Consider the following 20,056-nt stretch of genomic DNA (forward strand, 5'->3'; position numbering starts at 1 on the left):
TGTTAATCTGCCTAAGTCAGTTTAATTCTCAGGCCCAAAGAAGTCTAAGAGATAAAATTTAACCTCCCCTACAAATATATCCTAAGAAAATGATCACTAGTGTCCACAAATATATGGCTAGAAAAACGTTTATCCCAGCTTAAACATTTTATCTCACCTGAATAACCTAAATGGAAACAGTATAGATGTATAAAAATGTGACATTAGCTAAATTGATTATGCTGTTTTGTATTATGAAATACAGCTCCACCATCCCCTTACTATGATCTTGAAATCCAAAACATGCAGAAAATCAAAAGTTTATATATAACTTATTTAGCAGCAAAACTTTTTCTGACCAGGACTCATTTGACACCAAAACCTAATCTGAAGTGAGGCTAGGCATAGTCATTTTCTCACACGGTGTGATTATTCTTGTTTCACTAGAGGTATATTAATGTGTTTGATTACAGATTGCTGCCCCGCTGCCCCAGACACTGCTGAAAATGTTACCTAATATATGTACTTAAACATATTATGTTTCAAAGGTTCAAAAAATTCTAAGCTATCTATTACCACAAGAGTTTTATATGAAGAATTGTGACATTTATATCTAGTGGGAAAGAAGGCAGGTTAAAAACTGTGTACACCTGGCATTCTCTACCTAAAATACTCTGTTTGGGTATGGATTTATAAACCTCCTGAATTGGTTCCCATCTACCATGTCTAAAGAGGACTCCTCTTTAGGCTCTCCATCACACCAGGCTGTTCATTTCCTTCCTAGCACTTATCACAACCATTGATGGTCTCATTTGTTTCTTTATTTGCATATCTAATGACTGTTTTCCCCAACTAGGATGTAAGTTCTCAGAGGGCAGGGACCTTAACTGTCTTGTTCACTTCAGTGTTCCCAGCATCTAGTGCAATGTGAGGTACATAGTCTACACTCAGTATATATTTGTTGAATAAATAAATGGATGAATAAGTAAACAAATGAGGTTTTTAAAACATGTATACATTAAAATATTTTTAATCCAATATTACATTTTGATAGGACTAGAGGTAACTCTTTTTTCATTTGGGCTTATCTCTATGTTTGAAATGTTCTATGACAGAAATGTACTGGTTTTGTAGTAGAGAGAACAATTTTTAAGTGGATAGTGATTAAATTGATTGACATCACATGAAACACTTCTTTCAGGGTACTCATATTTACAAAATTATACAATCTTACTGATATCAAGAATTTCTTCAAATAAGAATCACACAATACAGTTCCCTCAAAAAGAGAAACCAGGCAAAATAAAAGCAAGAGGTAAAAGCCCCAGAAGTGGTTTCACATTTTCTTCAATTTTTTCACCCTTTGCCACATGAGGATTATTCTCTTATTTGCTAATTTCTGTCTAATTCCCAAACCAAAGTGCTGGCATATTATACCACAAGCACGTGTGTGTGTGTGTGTGTGTGTGTGTGTGTGTGTGTACTCTCAACAATGGGGCCTTAGGAAACACAGAACCTAAAGCCTTTGCGTTCATTAATGAAGATACGGTGAGAATTAAAAGCACATCCCTACTCCATAAAGATAAAACATTTTTAAAATATACAGTTAAGTATTTCCAAACTTGATTTACCACAGCACTGAGTTACTCTGCATTACTTTACAGAAGACACATACAGTCAAATGTCAAGAAATCCAAATCCTTTCCCAAGCCACTTATCATCAGGAGTGGTCCAACACTGAGCCAGAGAATATGCCCTGTGGGTCCTCTGACCCAGCTAAAGTCTCTAGAATCGTGGGATGTTCATGATCGGGAAATAGAGGATAAACATGTTTTTAAAAGGCAGGTTAGTTACATTTATGAAAAGCCTTCTCAATTTATTTTTCTCTGATTTCCAGACATATTTCAGGGCTCCAAATTTCCCGGTGTTTGCAGGTTTTTTCCATACTCTATTTTGTACTTAATGTATTTTTTCAGATTAACAATTGGACCTATTGCCATAAATTTAAAAGTATTTCAACTAAAAAAGTATGGAGAATGAGAAAATATATAGTGAACACATAAAATTTTAAAATAGTGAATATATATTTAAAACAGTTTTTGAAACTTCAAGGCACTCTGTAGTTTTCAGAATATATTTAAACTACAGAATAGCAAGGATTTGCCATCATTTTGAGGAATCTACTTAATACCACATCCATCTCACTTAGTTCTTACTCTGATTTCAATAGCATCCTGAAACAAGCAGTTCAAAAAACAAAAACCTAAACAGAACAGTGTTCTCCTTTATCTGCATGTTTATAATTTAAAACCTTTGATTCAAGAATGGTGGAAGAACCAGTTCCCAACAGCCTTTCACGTATACTTCTGTGGATACGTGTGTTGTACTGTAACTTAAAACATGCTGTTTAGGACTAATTGAATTCTTTCTCTGAGGCCCCATGAGTGAAGCAGCTGATCAGCAGCTGCAAGATTTTTTGCTTTATCTCCCTGCTTTTGTTTGTTAGCTGTGGTCACTGAGCCCTTTTCTCCAATGAACAGGCTGAGTCTGTGGGACAGCTGGACTGGACTGCTCCTATCCACCACCTAGACATGGAATACAGAATCACAGCCCCATCTGCCTACCATCAGCAAGGATTGTGCTTACTTTCAGTAACGGAGTGTCTGGGCTGTTAAATAATAAAATATCCCACTAACGATACAAAATGGAAAATGACCATTTTCCCCCTGTGTCCTCCAAATAGTATTTGGATACATTTATGTATTACCTTTCTGCAGAAGAATCATCTCACTTTTTAATTCACATATGACACCACATACCAAAGGCTTATTTTAGGAACTCCAGCTTTGCACCAAACATAAGTTAAACTGAAATTCTTTTATCATTTATCATATGTTAATTTCATGTAAGTAATTTCAAAATTTGAGCCTATTGGCTTATAATCAGGGGTCATAAATATTCTTCCAAATAGGAGAATTAAATTGCCTGTGGAAAACCTCCGGTGTGAACTAAAACTAAAATAACATTTCTATTGGCATATCAGAATTCTAGGGCTACACTTGCAAAAGCAAACAGATGGTAATCATGTGAGGCTTTTCTCTAACTACAAATGCGAGACTTATGTACAATAAACTCCACTCAACTGCCTTTAAAAGCTAATAAAGTGTAGCACATAAAGCTTTATATAATGTTTACAGTCCTATGCAGTTGGGAAATCCTGAGATTATAACCCTAGTTTATTTCCATTAAAAATGTAATTCAAAAGGAAAAACTCATTCAGTAAAAAAAATGGAAAAGCTTAATAAGTTAATGGTGTAGGTACCATTTTTTCCAGGTAAAACTACTGTAAAATGTAAGAATTAACACACTACAGGATGATGGCTCCAAGGAGAAAAGTGTATGCTGTTGTTGCAGGATTTCAGAGGAGGTGAACCGGAATGCTTGAGTTCGCTAGTTTGGAGTTACACGGTATTCAGAAACAGAACTCTGCAATTTCTGTATATTGCATCTTTTTGCTGCCATATCTCTACCACAATACAATATTGTTTCATACTGAGTTTGCAATCCACTCCAATACTAGTTTTTTTTTAAGACTAGTCAAGTGCAAGTAGTGAGAAGGCTAATACATGTTTTAATTTTAGTTATGCCTGTGCTTGTATAACATGGCCTTATTTATTCACTTTTATTTGCTTCTGTTTTTAAATCTTAATTGTAGTTTAAGGTACAAATTTCCTTACCATCAATAAATTCTGTATGTATATTCACTGTTTAGCAATCGAAGTCTTAAATTTAATGTGATGTGGTTCTAAGTCATATTTTCTCACATCAAAGTCTTTCAAGAGCTCTTTCTTTTCTGTAAGTAATAGTTTTCTTCTGAGATGGGGAGAATAAAACACTTTCTATGAAGCACGTGGGAAAAAAACATACTCTGATGCCCTTAGAACATCATATTTGGGTATCCTGTAATGGAACTGCTGATTATATACAGTTTCTAAGTGTAGTTGTCAGGCAAGGATAAATCTTTGGGCGCTCTGTGACCAGAACCACACTTAGCCACCTGCTTCTCCAGGACAGCACAGTGCGTGGCCATATGTGTGAAAACGCCATTCTGAAAAGCTGAAAGCTTACTCTTTTCCCCAGAGGACAAGATGAAGGTCAAAATATTTATACTAACCACTGCACAAAATACTCAAATCGGGCAGCTTCATGTATTACATATTTTATCCATTTTTATTGTAAGTTAAAATAAGTAAATAACATTTGAGCAAAGTATGTACCCAAAAAGAAATAACTGATTTTTTAAAAAAATATATCGGTGTTTTGGAAAAGCAATGGATGGCATATTGATGATTTAAGACTACTTACTTTCTCAGGCTAAATAAAATGTTAGCTTTTTGGTTTCAAAATAGACGATAAGAAGAGTAACCATTTTCCTTGTTCTAATTTTTCTGCTAATTGTTAACAATTTTTAAAGTATAAAATTTTCAGAGAAATGTGTCAGTCAGGTTCATAATGGATTCATGACAAAGTCCTACATGTTTGAAACCAAATGTAAGGAGATACATTGCCCCACCACGAGGCAGGATGAGGAAAAGGGAAAAGATAACACTAGACCAAAAGATGCTGAAATGAAGATGTCTTTAAGCAAAAGTTTATTTAATTTTTAATTTAAAATTGTATTGATATTTCTAAGTACATTAATCCAGTTACAAATAAATCTGTGAATTAGATAATACGTAAAATTGCTGGATCAAAGAATATGTATATTTGTAACTTCAATAGATATTGCCAAATTGCCCTGTAGAAATCCTGTGCCCATTTATACTCTTATCAACAGTCTATGAGAAAAGATTGTTTCTCCACATTTTCTAACAAAAATTATTACCAAGACTTCTTATGTTTGCTAGTCTGAAGGATAAATAATGAGAGCTCAATGTATTTAAACTTGTTCTACTCGTGAGTGAAGTTGTACCTCCTTTCACATGTTGAAGAGGCACTTACATTTCCTTTTCCACTATCTTCTCATCTCTTTTACTTATTTTTATTGGCTCATCAGTCTTTGCCTTATTGAAAGTGGGAGCTTTTCCCTCCTTTTATTGATATATAATAATTTACGTATTTATGAGGCAGATGTGTTTATTACATATGTTGAATGTGTAATGATCAAGTCAGGTTGTTTGGGCTATCCATCTTCTCAACTGTTTGTCATTTTTATGTGTTGTATGATTTCAAGTCCTTTCTTCTAGTTACTTTGAAATATACAGAATATTGTTGTGAAGAATAGTCTCCCTGTGTGTTAGTCCATTCTGTGGTGCTATAAAGGAATACCTGAGAATGGTAATTTATAAAGGAAAAAAGATTTGGCTCACAGTTGTTCTGCAGGCTGCACGCGAGGCATGGTGCTGGCATCTGCTTCTGGTGGGGGCCTCAGGAAGCTTACAATCATAGTGGAAAGTGAAGAGGAGCCAGCATGTCATGTAACGAAAGAGGGAGCAAGAGGGAAGACGAGGAGGTGCCAGGCACTTTTAAACAACCAGATCTTGCATGAACTCATAAAGTGAGAACTCACTCATTACTGTGAGGACAGCACCAAGACATTCATGAGAGATCCACCACCATGACCCAAATGCCTCCCACTAGGCCCACCTCCAACACTGCAGATCACATTTCAATATGCGATTTAGAGGGGACACACATTCAAATCATATTACCCTAGTCTGCTATCAAACATTAAAATGTATTTCTTCTATCTAACTGTATGTTTGTATCCATAACCAATCTCTCTTCATCCTCTCTCCTTGCTACCCACCCCTCACAGTCTCTGGTATCTATTATTCTATTCTCTAGGTCCATGAGAGCGACTGTTTTAGCTCCTAAATATGAGTGAGGACACGTGGTATTTGTCTTTTTGTGCCTGACTTATTTCACTTAACCTAATGACCTCCAGTTCTGTCCATGCTGCAGCAAATAGCAAATACTCCTTATGGCTGAGTAGTATTCTATTGATTATATATATATATCACATTTTCTTTATCCATTCTTTCTTTGATGGGTACTTAGGTTGATTCCAAATCTTTGCTATTGTGAATAGCACTGTGATAAATATGCAGTGTGAGTACCCCTTTGATATACTGATTTTTTTCCTTTGGATACATACCCAATGGTGGAATTGCTGGGTCATAGAGTAGTTCTATTTTTACGTCTTTGAGAAATGTGAGCTTTTTATAAATTAGGTAAATTAGCCCTGTCTATGATACAAGTTGCAAATATTTCTCCCTGATTTCTTATTTCTTAAATTTATTTATGTTGATCTTTGCATGATGCAGAAATTCTTGATTCATATGTAGTTGAATTCATCAGTCTTCTTTCTTATGGCTTATTGTTTTCATGTCTCAGAAAGCATTTACTCACTTCAAGTGTATAAAAAGATTCTCTTATGGCTTATTAAAGTACAGTCATGCGCCACATGATGACATTTCAGTCAATGATGGACCGTATATACGGCAGTGGTCCTAAAGGTTATAAGGGAGCTGAAAAATTCCTATCACCTCGTGATGTCACAGCTGTCCATTATGTCATAGCACAGCACATTACTCATGTGTTTGTGGTGATGCTGATGTAGACAAACCTGCACTGCCAGTTGTATGAAATAATAGCATATACAATTAGGTACAGTATATAAAACTTGATAATAAACTACTATGTAACTGGTTTATGTATTTACTATACCATACTTTTTACTCTTATTTTAGAGTATTCCCCATCATTTATAGAAAAAGAAGTTAACTGTAAAATAGCTTCAGACAGGTCTGTCACAAGGTATTCTAGAAGAAGGCGTTGTTATCATAGGAGATGACAGCTCCATGTGTGCTACTGCCCCTGAAGACCTTCCAGTGGAACAAGATGTGGAGGTGGAAGGCAGCTATGCTGATGATCCTAATCTTATGTAGGGCGAGGCTACTGTGGGTGTTTGTGTCTTTGTTTAAGAAAAAAAATTAAAAACAAAAAAATTTTTTTAAATAGAAAATAGTTTATACAATTAGGATACAAACAAAACAAAATTTCTTTATATCCTAATTGTATAATTGTACAATGAATCTGTATTTGAAGCTAAATGTTATTATAAAGGAGTCTAAAAGTTTAAAAAAACAAAAAGTTTATAAAGTCAAAAAGTTACAGTAAGCTAAGGTTAACTTATTATGGAAGAAAGAAAAGCTTTTCAATATAAATGTAGTGTAGCCTAAGTGCACAGTGTTTGTGAAGTCGACATCAGTGTACAATAACGTTCTTGGCCTCCACATTCACTCACCACTCACTCACTGACTCACCCACGGTGACTTTCGGTCCTGCAAGCTCCATTCATGGTTAGTGCCCTATACTGATGTATCATTGTTTATCTTTTATATTGCATTTTTACTGCACCTTTTCCATGTTTAGATACATAAATATTGATCATTGTGTTATGATTGCTACAGTATTCAGTACAGCAACATGCTGTACAAGTTTATGGCCTAGGTGAAACAGGCTATACCACATAGCCCAGGCATGTTGTAGGCAACATAGCATCTAGGTTTGTGTAAGTACATTCTAAGGATGCACTTGTCAGAATATAGCCCTGCCGTTAAGCAACACATGACTGTGTTTCTTTTACGCTTTCATTTCCCACATTTAAGTATTCAGTTCACTACCATTTACTGTGGTGTAACACAAGATCACTTTTTCAAACTGGACCACAGACCCTACACCAGTTATCGGTCTCTACAGATTTGGGATGTCACCTTAATCATATAGTCAATCTTCATATGTATCCAGTTTATTTCTTGACTTTCTCTTCTGTTCCACTGATTTGTCTTTTTTCATATTCCATACTATATTCTACATTTTATAGTATTTAAAAATATTCGGCCAGACCAGTTCCCTCATACATTACTCTCCTTTGCCAGTATTTTTTCAATAGATTTTTGATTCATTTTTTTTTCATTTGAGTATTGTCTAGTTCCAAAAAAAGGAATCTATAATATCTCAGGGAGGTCATGTTAAATATATAGATTAACTTAGGAAAAACTAATGTGATATTGAACTTATCTAAGCAAAAACATGTCATGCTTATCTATTTATTCATATCTTCTTTTGAGACCTTGCAAATATAAAAAATTGTTTCATAAAAACTCGCACATTGCTTGTTTTGTTTATACTCATGGATCTTACCTTTTCTATTGCTGTTGCAATTGGGGATATAAAGAATTACAAGATAAGATTTCCATACTCAAAGAGATCAAACTTTTACAATAAAACACACAGGTCTCTAAAACCACTAAAATATAATGTGTTACCTGCCATTAATAACGTCTGCAAAAACAGGCTGCGGGAGTGAGCCCATGGCAGATGGCTGCATAAGAGAATGTCACCTGAAGGATGAATAAGTGTCTCCCAAAAGACGAAATGGGCAAAGGCACATCAGATGGGCAGGAGTCTGTACAGAGCCACAGAGGCCTGAGAGAAAGAGGTGATTTGGTGAACTATAAATAGTTACCCAGAGGAAACATGTCATAATCTTACAGGAAATGGGAAGAGATGAGACTGAAAAGATGGACAAGGACGCACTCACAAGAGAGCTTTATGTCCTGTCAAGGTGTTTGGACTTTATCTCCATAGGTATTGAAGTGTTATTAACAGAGAAAGTCCAAAATGCCCCAGAAAGGGCTAGCCTGGAAATTAGAAAAAAAGAAGCCTATTTCAATATTCAAGGTAGGACATTACAAAGGTCTGTAGTACAGGTGGAGATCAAGAAATGGATGAGCAATGCTTAGGAGGTGGAATTTTTAAGACATTAGATAATCGAATGTGGAAAGAAAAGGAAGAATTTGGGCTTTCTGGCTGAAGCATGTGCCTAGTCAGGACTGGAGAAATAACTACATGGAAATGCACATCTGGAGGCTGTTGAGATTCGCTGTCATAATCAAAATGCTCATTTTGTGATGGTTTATCTCATCACCATTCACCCCAGGATGTGAGCAAGAGAGAAGCCTGAGGACAGAAGCTTAGAGAAACTCAAACTCCTAACTGTCATATGGAAGGGAATTCTTGTTAGACTGACTGAGGAATGACCAGAACTGTAAGTGGAATTTACTCAGTGGGCTCCCAGAATCCAAAACAGGTCAAATTCATAAAGAATGAGGGGTCAGTAGAATCAAAGGCCAAATAATATTTGAATAATTTTCACTTAATTAGAAATATGGAGACACTGAAATGCTTTGAATTTTTTTGTCAGGGAAGGGAAGTCTAATCTGACACACTCTCAAGATATTCAAGAATATGTCAACCATTTGACTATAGTCTTTCCTTTGGTGGTTTTGCTTCATTATTTACTTTTTTATGATAAAATTATTTTTATTAATTGTCAAGCATAAAGTTTCACCTTTTCTTTCTCTTTTTTTTTTTTTTTTTTTTTTTTTTTTGAGACAGAGTTTTGCTCTTGTCGCCCAGGCTGGAGTGCAGTGGTGGGATCTCGGCTCACTGCAAACTCCGCCTCCCAGGTTCAAGCGATTCTCCTACCTCAGCCTCCTGAGTAGCTGGGATTACAGGCGCCCGCCAACACGCCTGGCTAATTTTTGTCTTTTTAGTAGAGCCAGGGTTTTGCCATATTGGCTAAGCTGGTCTCGAACTCCTGACAGGTGATCCACCCGCCTCAGCCTCCCAAAGTGCTGGGATTACAGGCGTGAACCACCGCACCCAACCTCACATTATTTTTTAAGGAAAAAGAGAAAGGAAGTGACAAAATCCAATGGAAAGAAAAAAACTGTTCAACATGCATCTGATATCTACTATTTCAGACATGAGCTCAAACTTTTGTAGGAATTATTCTTGTAGTTCAAAAACAGGAAAATAGACAAAGAAGTAGTCATTATCTGGTGATAATCTTCCCAGTGATGATGGTTTGGGTACGAGGATGATGATAATAAAATCAACAATTCTAATGTCATTGTTCAGTCATGAAGACTACGACAAGGATCCACACGAAGGAAATGACAGTTTTGAGTTACTTTGCTGGTGGGTGATGTGATTTGCCTCTACTGTTTCACCAAAAACTGTGCACAAATCTAGTTTTCCTTGTTTACTCAACACTGAACTCTATCTACCATGTTCAACTTTTCTAAACTTCTCATAATTTTTTTCATATCATTCTATGTCCCTGGAAAACTTGCAACTCACTTACCAGATTATCTTCCTCCATAAACACAGTGGCCAGTGTAGTAAAATGGGAGAAACACTGGACAATGAAGTAGGAATCCCAGATTTTACTGGTGAAGGGGATCAGGATAAGCCACCCAAAAATATGACACATTGGGATAAGAATTATTTTGAGCTGATGGCAGTTGGAAAGCAATAGATACAGGAAGAGTTCTCTGCCCACCCTTGCCCATTTAAAAGCAGGACATAAACTTCCCTTTGTGAAGGTAGCATAAATTTCCCTTTGTGAAAGGTGTTCGTCTCGCTGTACCAGGAAGGGGAGAGCAATTCTTATCACCAGAGACAGATAGCTGACACCAAGATGAGTCTGCATAAACAAACCTTACTAAAATAACCCTTACCTTTCATTAGTTTCACTCATATATTTCACAGTCACTTTCCCACAGTTTATCATCCCTCAGAGCCAACCCCCCTTTTCTTTGTTAAAATAGTATATAAGCCCTGCAGTCTAACCATTTCTGTGGGGTTCATTTCTTTTCTTTGCGTCATTTTATGTGAACTCCCATGCACATAAAATAAAACTTGTATTCCTTTTCTTGTGTTAATCTGTCTTTCATGAGTTACACGTGTAGGCTCCTAGCCACTGAACTTAAGAGCATAGAGGAAAAGTTTTTTTCCTCTCTGTCACTCTTAATTGCCACTACTTTCCTACGTGTTATTAAACAAATCCCTTTAACTCTCTGATGTTCAATCATCTCTAAGACGTTATATATCACCTCTTCAAATTAACTTTCTAATGATGCTTGCCAAGAAAAGTAAGACGATTCCAGGGGGTTCAAATAAAATTAAAATCCTTAGCCAAAACCTTTCCTCTATGATTGGAATTCTGAAAATGGACAATATGAGCCTCTTTGGTTTTTTTTTTTTTTTTAAGGAGGAGGAGGAAAAGAACTGGTGGGGTGGGTTGGTGCATTAGTATATTGTGCAAATCACCACTGGTTTTGTATTCCAAAATTTTAGTGAACCAAAACAGCTTATAAAAGCACAAAATATTTCAAAAGTATATATACAATTCAGGAATTTTGTCCCCTCCCTTTCTCTGTCAGGTGAGAGGCAGAATGGCAGGCTTAGTTTCGTGGTGCCCCATGGCTGTGGGAATCGTCAGTAAGTGATTTAATCTCTCTGATCGTTTCCTTAATGTAAAAAGAACTCATGCTGGGCTTGTCTACTCTGCAGAATGACTGTGAGACTCAAATAAGACAATATATCCAAGGTTACTTGGCAAACTGTAAGGTGATACGCAAAAATAAAGTATTATAGTTACTCTTTTGAAACTGCATTCCTTACCATTATTTTAGTTTTTCAAATTTTGGTAAAATATTCTCAATCATGAAGAAATTATCTATTAGCATCTCTCTGTATTGCAGAGGGAAACTGGAGAGAAATAATGACAAGAAATGTTTTATTTTAATATTTAAAAGGGCACAAAGTGCACAGGTATAGCATTTTGTATAATGTATGTGTTGCAATATTTAATATATTTAAATACATTACCCATATACAAGTATGGAGACAGGGCTATTCTTGCTAAATTTATAGTTATTTTCTCCATCTCTCCCATTTTGATTTGCAATGAAAACATATACAAAAGGGAGTATATACAGAAAGACTTCTCCAAATTAATTTAGAAGAGTGTTCATTTTCTGCAAGATGCAATTGGATATTTTTAAATTTTGAAAAAGGGTGCTGTGATCAAACATGTTTAGGCAATGCTGTGTACTATATGCTTATTTTAGAGATTCAAAATTCACAATGACATATGGAAGGTTCTCAGAAATCCCACAGCAGATGAATCTGCTTAACTTTATTTAACATACTTTCCCAAATTTATTTAACCATGACACTCTAATCTTTTTAACCAACCACCTATTAATATCTCATGAACCTCTAGAGTTCCGCATAATGCAATTTGGGAAACCTGATCAATGAGTATGTTTCAAATATGCAGCAGTCATTATAAAGTAAGACATCCAGCACCAACTCTAACTAGGCTCACTGAGCACTTTTCTTCTCATTCACTAACATTACTACTTAATGTCATCCTGGAATCCCCTGGCAAATGCATTATGATGGATGCTACTATGTGACTGAGGTTGCGGACACTTCTGGCAAATGGTACTAAGTATTAACAGTTGTTAAAGACCATCACTCATTTTGGGCACCAAATCTCTTTTGAATTGTACCCTAAGGGCCCAGTGGGTGAGGGGAAAATTGCACCTACAAAAGGCAGACATAATTGACTTCTGCTTGAAAGAGTCCATTTGCCCTTGGCAAAACAGGCAAATGTGCCTTGAAAATGGCAATTATTTATTGCCACTGGGTTATCTAAGATTTCTGAAAAACTCACAGTGTGTTGGACACTGTCTTAACATCAGTCTTAACTAATGGACTTTTTATAATTCTAATAGCTTTTGATAATAAAATGTGAGGAATTAAGACCATCTCATTTAGGACCACATGCTCAAAAGATGGCCTTTAAGGGTTACAATTTTCCACCTGCTTATGTAATTGGACAAAACACTCAGCAAATGACACCAAAGTTTTGAGAAACTGACTCTACAATTAGAAAAAAAAGCCCAAAATTCTATAATATGTGTGTATGTGTGTGTGTATATATACGTGTGTGTGTATATATATAAGTCATTTGTATATATGTGTATACATGTGTGTATATATGTCATTTGTATATATGTGTATATATGTGTGTGTATATATATACACATATATATACATACCATGTTGTATACCACATACAATTTTTACTTGTCAACTAAAAAAATAATTAACTAATTAAATGAATGATAATATGACCAAAATATTTGTGCACACATATACTGGAAGAAAAGAACAAATGCTACAGTCTCCAAAACAGGGAAGTTCCATGGACTCTTTTTTAGGTGTTTGACTAGAAATGAGCTACGAGGAGTAAAATACACAAAAGGGATTTGGTGGAGGCATCACCTCTGCATCTGAAAAGTTTCAAGGTGTAGCGAGGGTTGATATTGTTAGATATTTGTTAAGCAAATTGCATATCAATGGTTTTTGGGTGATAGAGGAGGAGGGGCAGATGGGAATATAAATAAGAGGGATCACAGATTTGGTCAGTCAGAAATTTCACAAATTCAAGAGATCTATTATACATGGTGACTCTAGTTAATAACAACTTATTGTGTACTTGAAAATTGCTAAAGAGAATAGGTTTTAAGTGTTGTCACCACACACAAAAATGATAAGTACATGAAGCAATACATGTGGTAATTAGCTTGATTTAGCCATTCCACAGGGCATACATACTTCACAATATCGGGTTGTGTACCATAAATATATACAATGTTTATTTGTCAGTTTAAAAAAGAGTGACATTAAAAGCCTAAAAAAAATCCATAGAGCAGGGACATATGTGCAGTTTGAAAAATAAAGGAAAATAAGCTTTATCATAATCTTAACTGGTGAAGATATACTAGACAGAGAGTGAAAAAGCATTAGGAGAGAAGTCTATAATTTATGTCAATTAAACTCATGGACATAGGGAGAAGGATGGTTACCAGAGGCTGGGAAAGGTAGTGGGGGGCTGGGGATCGAGGAGGTAGAGATAGTTAATGCATACAAAAATTAGAAATAATGAATAAGACCTATTATTTGGTAGCACAACAGGGTAACTATAGTCAATAATAACTTAATTGTACATTTTAAAATAAAGAGTGTAATTGGACTGTTTGTAACTCAAAGGACAAATGCTTAAAGGGATGGATACCTCATTCTTCATGATGTGATTATTTCACATTGCATGCCTGTATCAAAACATCACATGTACCCCATAAATACACTATGTACCCACAAAATTTAAAAATAAAATATCAAAAATGAATCAGTAAATAAAATTTATGTGAATTAAGATGAATGAAATATAATGACGCAAGAAAAGTGAATGGTACAATAAAAGGTGCTGTTCCTATTGCATTCTATAAGCACAGTATATGTTCTATGTGCAAAAGGAGTAAATATCTTTTCCTTTTAAAATATAGTTTTATTAGAGTACAATTAATGCATAAAAATTTGCATATATTTAAAGCGTACAATTTGATGATTTACACATTAGCCATCACCACAGTTAAGATAATCAACATATATATTCATCACTCCCAAGTTTCCTCATGCTCGTTTGTAAATTGGCCCTCCCTGCTCCCAGCCCTATTCCCAGGCACTTATTGATTTGCTTTCTGCCACTATGAATTAGTTTGCATTTTCTAAAATTTTTCATACAACACAGATTCATTTTATGCCTGGCTTCTTCACCTACATCATTATTTTGAGATCCATCTATGTTATTGCATGTATTAATAGTTTATCCTTTTTATCTATTCAACAGCTGATAGACATTTGGGTTGCTTTCAGTTTGGAGCTATTACAAATAACGTTGCTATAAGTATCTGCATAGAAGTCTTTGTATGGGTTTATGCTTTTATTTCTCTATGTTGGAAGAGCTAGGCATGGTATGCACATGTTTAACTTTTTAAGAAAATGCTAAATTGTTCTCCAAAGTGCTTATACCATTTACATTCCCACCAGCAGTGTATGAGAGTTCCAAAGAATTTGGAATACTCACCAACGTTCCATAAAAGCAAATTATACATCAAAATCCTGATGTCTGCTAGAAAGAATAAAACTGGACCCCTACCTATCACCATACACAAAATGAAATTGAGATAGATTAAGGACTTAAATGTAAGATCTAAAACTATAAAAATCCCAGAAGAAAACCTAGGAAATGCCCTTTTGGAAATTGTTCTTGGCAAATTTATAACTAAGTCCCCAAAAGCAACTGCAACAAAAACGAAAATTGAAGAGTGGGATCTAATTAAACTAAAGAGCTTCTGCACAGCAAGAGAAACTATCAACAGAGTAAACAGACAACCTACAGAATGGGAGAAAATATTCACAAACTATGCATCTGACAGAGGTCTAATATCCAGAATCTATAAGAAACTTAGTTCAACACACAAAAAACAAATAACCCTATTAAAAAGAGAGCAAAGGACATGAATACACTTCTCAAAAGGAGACATACAAGCAACCAACAAACATATGTAAAAATGCTCAACATCGCTAATCAGAGAAATGCAAAAACCACAATGACATACCATCTCACACCAGTCAGAATGGCTATGATTAAAAATTCAAAAAATATCAGATGTTGGCAAGACTACAGAGAAAAGGGAATGCTCATACACTGTTAGGGGGAATGTATATTAGTGCAGCTGCTGTGGAAAGCAGTTTGGAGATATCACAAAAAACGAAAAACAGAATTATCATTTGACCTAGCAATCCCATTACTGAATATATACCCAAAGGAAATTAAATCACTCTAACCAAAAGACACATGCACTTGTATGTAGGTTCATCGCAGCACTATTCACAAATAGCAAAGACATGGAATCAACCTAGGTGCCCATCAGTGGTGGATTGGATGAAGAAAATGTGGTACATATACACCGTGGAATACTATGCAGCCATAAAAAAGGAATGAAGTCATGTCCTTTGCCACAGCATGGCTGCAGCTAGAGGCCATTATCCTGAGCAAATTAACTCAGAAACAGAAAATCAAATACCACATGTTCTCACTTATAAGTGGGAGCTAAACACTGGGTACACATGGACATAAAGATGGGAACAGACACTGAGGACTACTGGGGGGGGAGGAAAGAAGGGGAGAAAGGGTTGAAAAACTGCTTATTGGGTACTATGCTCCCTACCTGGGTGACAGGATCATTCATGCCCCAAACCTCAGCATCATGCAATATACCCATATAGCAAGATTGCACATGTACCCCCTGAATCTAAAATAGAAGTTGAAATTTTTTAAAAATCCAAAAGCCCGATGTCTATACCACAGTGAATTTTTTAAACTACTGGAGATTGTCTCATAAAAACTTACATTCTGAGTACTTTAACTTCATTAGTATGGAAAACTTCCACAATACTTTTTAGCTTATTCTCCTATGAATTGTTGACCTAGCTGAGATAGAAATGTTTGAATTTCGTAAAAGATCAAATTACTTTTCTTTTTGCTATTAGTTGCTATGAATCTGCCAATGAAGGAATTATGTCCATCCATTTATTGCAATATGTGCCAAAAACATAGAAGTGTTCAAGGGTTACAGAATCTGTAAAAATGTTGCTGTCTCCCAGATAATATCAAAACAATGACAAAAAAATCAGTTGACTGTTGGCACCATATATGTAATTTTTCTTTGACAATTAAAAATATAAACAAATAAATCCCATATAAAAGAAAAAGTTGGGATTAATATCTGCTTTTATTAATGTAGTAGTGCTCCATTCAGATCCAAACATCAGCATCCAAACCTGCTTGCTAGCAATAAGTGAGATGTTCCAGACTGTCAAATGAAAATATGTTTGTGTGGATGGATACTCTAAAGAATGCAGTTGCCAGCCGGGCATGGTGGCTCATGCCTGTAATCCCAGCACTTTCGGAGGCCAAGGAGGGCGGATTACTTGAGGCCAGGAGTTCGAGACCAGCCTGGCCAAGATGGGGAAACCCTGTCTCTAATAAAAATACAAAAATTAGCCAGGCATGGTGGCGCATGCCTGTAATCCCGGCTACTCAGGAGGCTGAGGCAGGAGAATTGCTTGAACCCAGGAGATGGAGGTTGCAGTGAGCCAAGATCGTGCCTCTGCACTCCAGTCTGGGTGATAGAGTGAGTCCCTGTGTCAAAAAAAAAAAAAATGCAGTTGCCAATAGAATGTAAGCTTCATGCACCTGAAGCCTTCCTCTTATTTCTTTTAATGCTCCTAGCACTCACAATAATCTACGACATATAGAAGGTATACACTGTCCAGGCAAAGTGGCTCACGCCTGTAATCCCAGCACTTTGGGAGGTCAAGGCAGGTGGATCACGAGGTCAGGAGTTCAAGACCAGCCTGGCCACAATGGTGAAACCCTGTCTCTACTAAAAATACAAAAAAAAATTAGCCAGGCATGGTGGCAGGCACCTGTAATCCCGGCTACTCAGAAGGCTAAGGCAGAGAATTGGGGAAGTGGAGCTGGCAGTGAGCCAAGATCGTGCCACTGCACTCCAGCCTGGGTGACAGAGCGAGACTCTGTCTAAAAAAAAAAAAAAAAAAAAAAAGAAGGTATACACTATTTTTTTTTTGAGACAGGGTCTTGCTCTGTCACCCAGCCTGGAGTGCAGTCACAAACATGGCTCACCGTAGCCTCGACTTCTCAGCCTCAAGCATTCCTCCCACCTCGACCTCCTGAGTACCTGGGACTACAGAGGCACACCACCATGCCCAGCTACTTTTTTTTATTTTTTGTAGAGACAAGGTCTCCCTATGTTGCCCAGGCTGGTCTCGAACTCATGGGCTTAAGCAATCCTCCCGCCTCAATCTCCTGAAGTGCTGGAATTACAGGTGTGAGCCACCGTGCCAGGCCCCACACTAAATATTTTAAATAAATTAAATAAATTAATGGATATCAGGAAAAGGGCCAACTAATTCAAACTTTCAGAGATAACACATTTGAATAGGTTTGGCAATTATAGATACAACATTTTAAGAACAGATGTCAATTTTAATAAATAAGCATCCGCATTTTTGCTTGGTATGGACTGAACTGTTTTCTCCCAAAATTTATATGTTAAACCCCTAATGCACAACGTGATGGTATTTGGAGATGGAATCCTTGAAAGGTGATTAAGTTTAGAGGAGGTCATGAGGGTGGAGCCCTTTTGATGAGATTCATGCCCTTATAAGACGAGACACCAAGAGCTTGTTTTTTGTCATCCCTCTCTTTGCCCTGTGAGGACACAGTGAGAAGCTAGAAAGAAAGCCCTTGTCAGAACCCGATCATACTGGCACCCACAACTCAAACTCTCCAGAACTGTGGGAAATAAATTTCAGTTTTTGAGGTCACCCAGTTTATGGTATTTTGTCATGGCAGCCTAAGCTGACTAATACAGATTTTGGTACCAAGAAATACCTAAAAATGTAGAAGTAGGCCAGGCATGGTGGCTCATGCCTGTAACCCCAGCACTTTGGGAGGCCAAGGTGGGTGGGTCACTTGAGGTCAGGAGTTCAAAACCAACCTGCCCAACATGGTGAAACACCATCTCTACTAAAAATGCAAAAATTAGCCAGGCGTGGTGACTCATGCCTGTAATCCCAGCTACTTGGGAAGCTGAGGCAGGAGAACTGCTTGAACCTGGGAGGTGGAGGTTGCAGTGAGCTGAGACCACGCCACTGCACTCCAGCCTGGGTGACAGAGTGAAACTCCGTCTAAAAAAAAAAAAAAAAGTAGAAGTAGGTTCGGAACTAGGTAATGAATGGGTAGAGGCTAAAGGAGTTTTGAGGTTCATAATAAAAATATGGACTTTATATGCAATTCTAGCAAAAGCCCAGAAATAAAAGACGAGGGCAAGTTGGAGAGAAAAAGAGAAAGTTTCCATCTTCTCAGAGAATACATAAAATAAAGTACAAAATGTAGAAGTACAGACGTTAAGGGCCATTCTGCTGAGGTCTCAGATGGAAATGAGGAATTATGTTAATGGAAACTGGAGGAAAGGCAATCCTTTTTATATAGTGAAAAAAAAAACTTGGCTGAACTGTGTTCTAGTGTTCTGTAGAAGGTAAAACTTGCAGGTGATGAAACTGGATGTTTATCTGAGGGGATTTCTAAACAAAGTATTGAAGGAGCAACTTCATTTTTCCTGACTGCTTCTGGTAAACTGAGAAGGGAAGGAGTTCAGTTGAGGAAGGAATTATTAAGCAAAACGAACCAGAAATTGAAGATTTGGAAAATTCTCAGCCTATCAATATTGCAAAAAAAAAAAAAGAAAGAAAGAAAGAAAAGGAAAGAAAAGAAAAAAAAAAGCTTGCTCTGAAGAGAATACTAGGAGTGTGGCTGAACAGCCATTTGATTAAAAGACTGTGTGTGTAACACATGAACTTAATCAGCCATCTCAATAGAAGCCAGGAATAGAGATGGGATTATACCAGCAAAGACACTGCCAGTTTGAATCAAATAAATTTCTGGTTTTTAAGCCACCCTATCTATGGTATTTTGTTATGGAAATCTGAGCTAACACATTGCTCAATATGATACCCCAAGCTTTTGCACCCCAAATACAGACATGAATGCAGCAAATGAGTGCTACAGGGTTTTTAATATCATTGAACCAATGAAGGTCTCCAAAACAAGGTTCTTGATTTTTTTTTTTTTTTTTTTTTTTTTGAGACAGCGTCTTGCTCTGTCGCCAGGCTAGAATGCAGTGGCGCAATCTTGGCTCACTGCAGCCTCTGCCTCCGGGGTTCAAGCAATTCTGCCTCAGCTTCCCGAGTAGCTGGGACTACAGGTGTGCACCACCATGCCCAGCTAATTTTTGTATTTTTAGTAGAGATGGGGTTTCACCCTGTTGGCCAGGATGGTCCCCATCTCTTGACCTCATGATGTGCCCACCTCAGCCTCCCAAAGTGCTGGGATTACAGGCATGAACCACTGCGCCTTGCCACTGCGCCTTGCCCAATAGGATTTCAAAGAAAGAAAATTAGGATGAATTTGGTTGTAATTTAAGAACATCCAATTTGGAAGTTTGTTAGGCGGTCTTCCTTTAATCACATCTATAAAATACTTCACAGTAACACTTAGAGTTTGATGGAATAACTGGAGACTGCTTAGCCAAGTGGATACATCAAAATGACCATCACACCAACCATGCACGTGGAGGGTGGTGAGGAGGGAAAACGAGAATCCTGGTGCTCTGAGCATATTCTGTCCTGGGATAAAGGTAGAAGATTTACAGGAACA

The 20,056-nt window shown here is 36.8% G+C and overlaps 1 protein-coding gene across 13 annotated transcripts in view; it reads right to left on the bottom strand.

Annotated features, from left to right (window-relative positions):
• ANK2 (ankyrin 2) overlaps window positions 1-20,056 on the bottom strand; it is a 719,880-nt gene that overhangs the window by 387,720 nt on the left and 312,104 nt on the right. The window lies entirely within an intron of this gene.

This window comes from Symphalangus syndactylus, chromosome 4, assembly GCF_028878055.3.
Source record: "Symphalangus syndactylus isolate Jambi chromosome 4, NHGRI_mSymSyn1-v2.1_pri, whole genome shotgun sequence".
Lineage (NCBI taxonomy): Eukaryota > Metazoa > Chordata > Mammalia > Primates > Hylobatidae > Symphalangus > Symphalangus syndactylus.